Source organism: Fukomys damarensis, unplaced genomic scaffold, assembly GCF_012274545.1.
Source record: "Fukomys damarensis isolate Sample0158 unplaced genomic scaffold, DMR_v1.0_HiC HiC_scaffold_34, whole genome shotgun sequence".
NCBI classification, from domain to species: domain Eukaryota; kingdom Metazoa; phylum Chordata; class Mammalia; order Rodentia; family Bathyergidae; genus Fukomys; species Fukomys damarensis.
The window spans coordinates 25,183,387-25,192,382 of record NW_022900946.1 but is presented as its reverse complement, the minus strand read 5'-3'; the positions used below and the strand labels follow the sequence as shown (position 1 = coordinate 25,192,382).

At 41.8% G+C, this 8,996-nt stretch overlaps 1 long non-coding RNA gene across 3 annotated transcripts; it reads right to left on the bottom strand.

Moving 5' to 3' along the window:
* Positions 1-1,243: 1,243 nt before the first annotated feature.
* On the bottom strand, positions 1,244-8,990 carry LOC104859873. Of its 3 annotated transcripts, XR_779504.2 has the most exons (6): positions 8,903-8,990; positions 8,216-8,330; positions 4,144-4,232; positions 3,850-4,029; positions 1,506-1,711; positions 1,244-1,279 (listed from the first exon to the last, which is right to left on the bottom strand). It is a non-coding gene; the product is annotated as an uncharacterized LOC104859873 (long non-coding RNA). The 3 variants fall into 3 exon arrangements; XR_779503.3 differs by lacking the exon at positions 3,850-4,029 and having other exon boundaries at positions 8,903-8,989; XR_779505.2 differs by lacking the exons at positions 3,850-4,029; positions 8,216-8,330; positions 8,903-8,990 and adding an exon at positions 4,981-5,342.
* Between the last annotated feature and the right edge of the window lie 6 nt (positions 8,991-8,996).

The following is an 8,996-nucleotide window of genomic DNA, read 5'->3' as shown; positions in this document are numbered from 1 at the left end:
TTTATTTCATATCCTTTCTTTGCTGTCATATATATGTATATTTGAAATTTTTATTCAGTATATTCATTTCTTGTTATCATGTATGTTTGCAATCTTTAATAAAAAAAGAATACGTGACAACAGTAACAAAACAAAAAAAATTTCAGAGGTGACTTTGGACTTGGACTTTGCAACAATATTGAAACTGTTAGGAGTTTGGCAACTCTTACTGATAGACTAAATGCTTTTTTTCCACAAAGGGACATGCATGAGCCTTTGGGGGGCCAGGGGGCAGAATGTTATGGCTTATAGCTCGATGCCCCCCAAAGCACCTGTGCAGACATAGGTGGAGCTTTCTCTGGAATTGATTCTTGGTGCTAGGTCCAAGGGCACTAGGATGGATGGTGGGAGTGCTACTTGCCCCAAGTGATCTGCATGACACAAAAGGGGCAGAAAGATGGGGTTGAGGGCCCCTCCCTGTCCCCTCGTTGCTTCTGCTACCTTCTGCACACTGGAGTCAGCCAATTATGGACTGAAACCTCTACGTACTGAAACAGTAAGCCAAATAAACTTTTCCCCTTTCAACCTTGGTGTCAGATAATTTGTCTCAGCAACAAGAGCAAAGTAATGAAGACTCTATGGCCCCATTCACATTGCATTCCTGACTTTCAGTCGTGACCTTCACTATTGCCTGACCACTTTCCTTGACTTTAAAGGGTCTGTGCACCAAGGTCTGTCTGGCATCTTCTGAGCTCGCAATGGTTGGATGCTACTCCTTCTTCAAAAAAAGAAACAAATTCAGAGGGGCTGAGTGGCTTGCCCAGCTGCTGTTCTCCTCAAGGGCAGTAGCAGGCCCAGGCTTTGCATTCAGGGTTCCCAGTCCCCTTGCTTTTGGAGCTCCAGCTGCCTCTCCAGGCTGCCTCAGTGTGCGTGTGTCCACAGGTGCCTGGCAACAGCATTAGCAGTTACTCTGAGCCAGCATTACCACCCCAGGCCTGCACTGATGACAGTGTCAGCATGGGTCTGTAAAGAAAGGGATCATTTTAAAAATCAATAAACCATTATTAAATTTGAAAAATTGGCAGTTTCCTGTTGGCATTCATTTCACTTATTATTATACCTTCTTTTGTTTAAGTTCGCTTAAATCAAGATCCAAATAAATCTCACACAGTAGAGTTTGTAAAGCCGTCCCTTTATTTTTCCTTTTTATTTCTTTAAGTGGCAATATAAATACAGGGCTGAGGGTGTAGGTCAATTGTAGAATAGTTGCTTAGCATGCACAAGGCCCTGGAATTGATCCCTGGTGTTGGAAAAACAAATAAACAAAAGAGATCATACAAATATATAGCGATAAATATTGCATGGACATACATGATAGCTCATAACATGTGGTTTAGGTAAGTGCTGGGATCCCGGCTTTCTTGAAGAACCCCCATGTCCTGTGGTGGAGCCCTGAGCTGTCACGGTGCTTTAGTAGTTCTCCCTCCCAACCTGCCCAGCCACCTGTTTTCCAGGAAGATTCTTACCTGGGAAGATGGGGGAGCCCCTGTCCTCTGTTTGTAAGTGTGGCTTCTGCAAAGAACTTCGCATGTCAGGCCTGAAATCTGGTGGGTATCTGGGACTGGCTGGGCAGCATTAGAGTTGAGAGTCATCTCCAAAGCCCTTCTGCTTGCTTGCCTCAGGTCTGGATCACCAATGGCCAACTGCCCAGCATTCTTCTTGTTTGTAAAGACTAAAGATGTGGATTCGGACCACTCAGTAAAGACACAATTCATAGAAATTTGGGAAGAATCACTAGTGGAATTCTCTTCAGAATTAGGCATTTAAGGCTCCCCACAGTGGGTGCAGGTGTGGGTGTGGGTACCAGTTTCCATCCAAAAAGGAGAAGCCGGAGGTGGCTAAAGCTGAGCTGACCACTGTAGTCCTGGAGTAGTCTGCAGTTTTGCAGGTCTGACTTGTGTGTCCCCCTTGCCGTGTCATCCTTGCTGCTAGCAGCTCAGCATGTGCCTGGCCAGTGACCATCCAGGCCTCTCCATTGGGAAATTGGCAACATGGAGTTTGGAACTGTGGCCTGCTCTGCATTAGGGACCAGGGCTGTGTCGGGAATCTTCCCTCATTGCCAAGGCCTTGAGTCAGGAGCTGGGTTCAGCAACCACATTAGGAAGACACAGGCTGGGGGACTTTAGAGAGGCTCAGGTTCTGATAAAGCACAAGCAGGGTCTGGGGCCTCTGGCCTTAGATTGGTTTTTAGTTCTGGAGTGAGGTTTTTTGGGGGATGGGAGATAATTCATATAGTATAAAATTTGCCGTTTAAAAATACACACCAGTGATTTTTAATACATTCACTGTATTGCACACCAGCACTTTAATAATTCCAAAACATTTTTATCACCCTGAAAGAAATGTCAGAACTTCCGGTCCTTCCTCATCCCCACCACAGAAGCTCCTACTTTACTTTGTGTCTGTGTGGATTTGCAGGATAAGCATTTCTATCAGTGGAATCATCATTGAAGCCTCTTATTACTGACTTCCTTTTTTATTTACTTATATATACATTTTGATACAGGGCCTCACTGTGTAGTTCAGGCTGGCCTTGAGCTATGTAGTACAGGCTGACCTCCAACTCACTGCAGTGCTCCTGCCTCACCCTCCCTTGAGCAGGGGTTACAAGCACATTCCACCATGCCCAGTGAGACTAACTCCTTTAACAGTAAAATCATTTCAAGATTCATCTAGAGCTGGGCATGGTGGTGCACCCCTGTAATCCCAGCACTCAGGAAGCTGAGACAGGAAAATTGCTATGACTTCGAGACCAGCCTGGGCTACATAGTGATTTCCAGGTCAGTCTCAACTACACAGTGAGACCGTCTCAAAAATAACTAAAAAAAAAAAAAAAAAAAAAATAAGATTCATCCATGTCAGAGCAACAGTCTGCACCGCATCATCCCTTTCTAAAAACATTTTGACAGTCCTGGGGATTGAACCCAGGGCTACTCTATCACTGAGTTGCATCCCAATCTTTTTTCATTTTCACTTTTGAGACAAGGTCTTGCTCAATTTCCCTGGTGGGACTTGAACTGGTAATCTTTGGGGTTTGCCTCCCTCAATACTGGGATTATCAGCCTACACCACCAAACTTGGCCCCCAGCTCAGTTGACATTTTATTTTGAGATAGAATCCTGCCTTAGCTTAGGCTCCTGCCTCAGCCCCCCACCAAACGAATGGAACTATGGGCATGTGCCATGGCATCCAGGAATGCTGCATTACTTCTTTGGGTGATAGAGTATTTTTAATGAACAAACCACATTTTATGAATTGATGGGTATCTTTTGGGTTGTTCCCTCTTTGGCTCTATTATCAATAGTGCTGCTGTGAAAATTCATGTGCAAGTTTTGTGTGTAGAAAATATGTCTTCAATCTAATTTGATATAAACCTAGAAATAGAATTTCTGGGCCACATGGTAACTGTGTATAACATTTGGAAGAACTGCCAAACTGTTTTGGACAGTGAGTATAATTCTATATTCCCGACAGCGAAGTGCGAGGTTCCCATTTCATTTACCTTCACTGATACTTATTAATCTCCATTTTAAAAGATCATTCCTCATGCAAATGTCTAAGCATGTTCAGCATCTGTTCGTGTACTTATGAGTCATGAATCTTGTATATTTTGTTTAAAGAAATATTTTTTCAAGCCAGTGTGGTGTGCATATCTCTAATCCCAGCACATGGGAGGCTAAGAGAAGTGAACACAAATTCAAGGACAGTTTGGGCTACATAGCAATTTTAAGGTTAGACTGGGCTACATAGTGATTCACTGACTCCAAAAATAAAGAAATAAGGAAAGAAATTTTGAAACTCATTGCCTACTTGAAAATGAGGTGGACAAGTACTTTTCTCCTGGAGAGCTCCCCGCACCTTGGCTATGAAGCAGAGATCAGAGCAATCCTGCCGGGTGTTTGGAGAATCAGATGAGACTCAGATAAGGCTAAGCAGGCGGGTTAATTGGACAAGATTAGCCAAATTTAGCACAAGCAGCTGTGTGTGGATCTAGAATGAAGGGCCAGAGAGGTAGGATTAGAAGAGGGAACAGGCTGTATAGTGACAAGTCTGTGTTTTTGGTGTAGCGCAGATATTCATGAGACACAGTTTTGTTTTCCTTACCTGCGTTTTCAAACTCATGGGTAGAAAGCTAGTCCGACATCTGCTCCCTTAGCAACAGTGAGAACACTCCTTCACCTGCCATTCCAACTCTGCATTTTTAAGAATAAATATTGCCAGCGTGATAGGTGAAAAATGATTGAATATGCAAACAAAAATGGACAGCTACAGTCCTATTTTCTTTTAGTTTGCAAAAATTATCCTAGTGCATGTTTGCAGCATACAGTGACTGCATTCATCATGGGGAGTAGGTACATGTACGTAACACATCGCGATTCTTTCATTCACTTCCCCGCCCCATCCCACCTCGTCCCTCAACCTTTTGGTCCCCCACTCTTTTACAAAGGATCAGTTTCTCTATTTCCTATTATCCATCTTTCATTTTATTCTTCAGTTTATCTGTACTTTGGCTTGCTCGTGTATGAGAAACTATGCCATATTTAAGCTCGTGTGTGTGTAATTTATGTCAATTAATATGGTTTCAAGCTAGATTGATTTTTTTAACAAATGACATCAGTATACCCATTTTTATAACACTATACTCCACTGCACATAAATAACCGCACTTCCTTTACGTATTCATCTGTTGATGGACATACACATCAGATCCATGTTTCAGCTATTCTGAATTGTGCTGCTATAGACAAGAGTGTGCATGTTTCATTGTGATACAACTTTAACTCTTTGGGGAAGATATCTAGAATGGGAGTAGCTGGGTCAAATGGAATTTGTATTTTAAGGCTTTTTTTAAAAAGCTCCATACTGATTTCCATAGTGCTTGTACTCGTTTGCATCCCTGCCAACAATGTACAAGGTTTCTGTTTTTCCCCACTGCCTTACCTGCATTTATTGTTCGATTTCTTGATAATAGCTCTTTTTCTTTTTTGGAGTAAAATGGAATCTCAGTGTTGTTTCAATTTGCATTCCTCTAATGGCCAGAATGGTACGGAAGGAATCAGTAAGTGACACACAGAGGGGCAGCAGAACGGAAGTGAAATAACAAATTCACTCCACCGATGGTGGTCTATCGCACATAAGCCGTGCCTGGATCAATGATGCACTGGGTTACAACTCCTCCTTTTATAGGGTTTTACAGCCTTGACTTCATATGCGAGGTTACACTTCATTCTCATAGTTCAAATCATGGTCACAGGATAGTTAACTTTTCAACCCAGATGTAACAGTTTTTTGCAGTTGGGGAGTTTACCTTTAAGATTCACCTAGTTATTTATTCTAGTCCATAGGAAGGGGGTGTTCAGGGTCAGGGAAGCAAATGTTAGCAATGGGCTCTTTCATCTTGCCACTTTTACAATCGTGTGGCTTCAGTCTCTTCCGGAGCTCAAGGTCTTGCTGTGCTCTTTTATCTCAGTGTCAGACCAAGTGTCTCATTCAGCAATTTGAGCCTTCTGTGCCTGTTAGTTCTGAGCTAAACAAAGAAAACTGCTGTTAAGAGACAGCAGAAGCCATTTTACCTTGTAACACCTTATAGATTTTTGCTACTTATAAAAGTTTTCCCTATCAAGAGAAGCATATTTTTGGCCATTCTTTTTAAAGGTGTTTATTCACTTCATTTGGCTGTTTTGTGACTGAGTCTTTTAATGTGTGGGACTCTAATTTTTTTTTTAGTTACTATATATTCTGGATACTAGTCCTCTGTCAAAAACTCTTCCTATTCTGTAGATTTTCTTTTCACTCTGTTGGTTGTTTCACTCCTTGTGCAGAAGCTTTTACATTTTACATTTACATAATTACATGTTGGTTCCTGATGTTATTTCTTGTACCATCGAAGTTTTATCCAGAATGTCCTTGCCTATGCATTGTCTTCAAGAGTTTTACCTATTTTATTTTCTAGCAGATGGTTTATGCTTTAACATTTAGATCTTAGATCAGTTTTGACTTCTCTGTTAATACATGAAGAGAGGTGTCTGAATTCAATCTTCTGTTATGTATACAGCCAATTTTCCTAGCATTGTTTGTTAAAGAGCCTATGTTAAGTCTAAATTAGGTGTGGTGGCGCATGCCTATAATCCTAGCACTCAGGAGGCTGGGGCAGAAGGATTGCTGTGAGTTCGAGGCCAGCCTAGGCTACACAATGAGTTCTAGGGCAGTCTCAACTACATAGTGAGACCCTGTCTCAAAAAACCAAAAAAAAAAAAAAAAAAAATGAAAGACCCCATGCTAACTCTAGTGTATTTTTTTTACCACTTTTGTCAAAGACCTGATGGCTGAATGTGCATGGGGTTGTTTCTGCATCCTCTACTCCACTCCAGTGATTCACATCTGTTTTGTGCCAGCACCTTGTGTTTTTGTATCCCTGTATAATTTGAAATGCAGGATTGTGATATCTCTTGCTTTGTTCTTGTTGCCCAGAATTGCTCGTGCTATTCTCTGTGTCTTCTGGTTCTGTATGAAGTGGAGGAATGTTTCCTCTAGTTCTTTGAGGGATGCTGTTGGTATTATGATTGGGATTGCATTAAATCCATGTATCAGTTCTGCAAGTCTGGCCATTTTGAAAATATTGGTCCCTTCTATCCAAGAACAGGTAATATCTTTACATTTTCTGATGTCATCATCGACCTTTTTCAGAATACTCTAGTTATTGTAGAAATCTTTTATTTTATGGGTTAGGTTAATTCTTAAGTATTTAATTTATCTTGATGCTATCGTGAATGGTATTTTTTTTCCTAAGACCTCTACTAGTTTGATTTGGTGTACAGGAATGGTATTCATCTGTGTGTGTTGATTTTGAATTGTCCTGCTTGCTGAATTATTAACTGTGGAAGTCTTTTGGTGAAATTTGTTGGATCTTTTATATAAGGGATTATGTCATCTGCAAATAATAATTTGATGTCTTCCTTTCCTACAAGTATCCCTTTTATTTCTTTCTTTTGCTTGATTGCAGTGGCTAATGTTTCAAGTAGTATATCGAACAAGAGTGGTGATAGTGGACATTTTGTGTTATTCCTTTCAGGGAAAGCTTTCAGGGCCAGGAATTTGGCTCAGTGGTTCCGCCACCTGCCTTGCAAGTGCAAAGTCCTGAAATCCATCCCCACGGGGGGGGGGGGGGGGGGATAAAGAAGGAAAGCTTTCAGCTTTTCCCCATTTAATGTTTGTTTTCAAGAATGGGTCTTACCAGATTCAGATAGGGACATTTTATACCTACTTCTTCAGGGTTATCATCATGCATGAATGTTGGACTTTGTCAAAAAGTTTTCTACTTTTATTGAAATGATCATGATTTTTGTTTTTCTTTTTGTAATAGTCATGTGGTATATTACAGTAATTGTTTTGTATATGTTAAAGGATCCTTGCACACCTGTGATGAAGCCCAATCAGTCATGATGTATGGCTTTTTTTTTTTTTTTTTTTGAGACAAGGTCTCACTATATAATTCAGGCTGGCCCCAACCTTGTATCAAATCCTCCTGTCTCAGCCTCCCAAGTGTTGGGATTATAGGCACGCATCAGCACTGTTGGCTAAGATATGGTTTCCTGATGCTCTGTTGCAGTTTGTCTGCCAGTATCTAGATAAGGATTTTTATATCTGTGTTCATTAAAGAGATATATGCCTGTAATTCTCTCTCTCTCTCGTTATTTTGAGACAGGGTCTCACTATGTAGTTGAGACTCACCTGGAACTCACTTTGAGGCCCAGGCTGGTCACAAACTCACAGCAATCCTCCTGTTTCAGCCTCCCAAGTCCTGGGGTTAAAGGCTTGTGCCACCACGACTGGCATTGTAGTTATCTTTTTTAATTGGGTCCCTGTCTGGTTTTGGAGTCAGGGTAATACTAGCTTCCAGAAATCTCTTTGATAATATTCCTTCCACTTCTATTTCATTAAAGATCTTGAGGAATATTGGCATTAGATTTTCTCTAAAGTTTTTGTATAGTTCAGTAGTGAATCCATTGAGTGCTGGGCTTTTCTTAGTTGGTAGGGTTTTTTCTTTTGTTTTGTTTTTTGGTACTGGGGATTGAACTCTGGTCCTTGTGCTTGTGAGGCAGGCAGCAGAACCACTGAGCTAAATCCCCAGCCCTTTTTGGTTTTTTGAGACAGGGTCTATGTAGTTGAGACTCACCTGGAACTCACTGTGTAGCCCAGGCTGGTGTCGAACTCACAGTGATCCTCCTGCCTCAGCCTCCGAAGTGCTGAGATTACAGGCGTGCTTCAACATGTCAGGCTATTGTTTTTAACTGTTGAAGACATAAAATATACACTTACATGTAAATAATTTCATAGCATTATGCAGAGTTTAGTGCATACTTTAATATTGTTCAGGGTTTTTTTTTCTCGAGTTTATTGGTACATTTTAGGTCTACAGTACAGTTACATTCATTGTTGGGATCTTGCACCTTTACATGACAGGTCTTGGTTCTCATTTTTTCCCCTTGTCCCTGCCCTCCCTTCACTCCCTCCTCTCCTCCCCAAATATTGTTCAGTTTTAATTTGGTGATTATTTTGGTATTTGGTCCACTTAAAAGCTTTTCAAGACCAATAACTTCTCATAGTATGAAAGGATCCTGAGACCAAAATTTGAGAGCCGCTGAACGACAGAAAAGATAAGCAGGGACTTTGCCCAAGTGGTGAGATGTTTTTCTCCTCAGCCACTGGGGTTGAACCCCTGGCTTTCGCACTGAGCTAATCCCCAGCCCTTCCACTTTGAAACAGGATCTCGCTAAGTCACTATGCGGCCCAGCTGGGCTCCAACGTGCGATCCAGTCTCCGTCCCCGATAAAACTTTTACAAAGGACAAACCGACGGCGACCTGAAGGCCTCTGAGGGCGACCCCTGCGGTCCATTGTGACGTCGCCACCTTTCGAGTCCCTGCCCGCGGCCGGGGTCTGGGCCCAAACCTGCGG